This window comes from Marmota flaviventris, chromosome 10 (assembly GCF_047511675.1).
Source record: "Marmota flaviventris isolate mMarFla1 chromosome 10, mMarFla1.hap1, whole genome shotgun sequence".
Taxonomy (NCBI): domain Eukaryota; kingdom Metazoa; phylum Chordata; class Mammalia; order Rodentia; family Sciuridae; genus Marmota; species Marmota flaviventris.
Window position 1 is genome coordinate 12,088,375 of NC_092507.1, and position 304 is coordinate 12,088,678.

A 304-nucleotide genomic window follows, 5' to 3' on the forward strand; every position below is an offset into this window, starting at 1 on the left:
GACTGAGGCCTGCTGGCATGGAGGCCGGGCTTGGCGGGGCCTGCTCCCTGGCCCCCTGCCCACCTCCCACCCACCCCCGTTCCCAGTGACACGACATGCCTGCCTTACGCAAGAAGCTCTGTCTAAACACCCGGGGTTAGTGGGGAGCCCTTGCCCGACACCCCACACAGGAGGCCTCTGGATCCCCAGCCCGCTCCCAAGGCCGAGAGCCAAGATCGGTTTGAACATCTGCAACTTTATTCCAGAGCAGAAATAAGTCATTTTCTAACAATAAATATAAAAAAAATAATAAATTAAGGTTTCA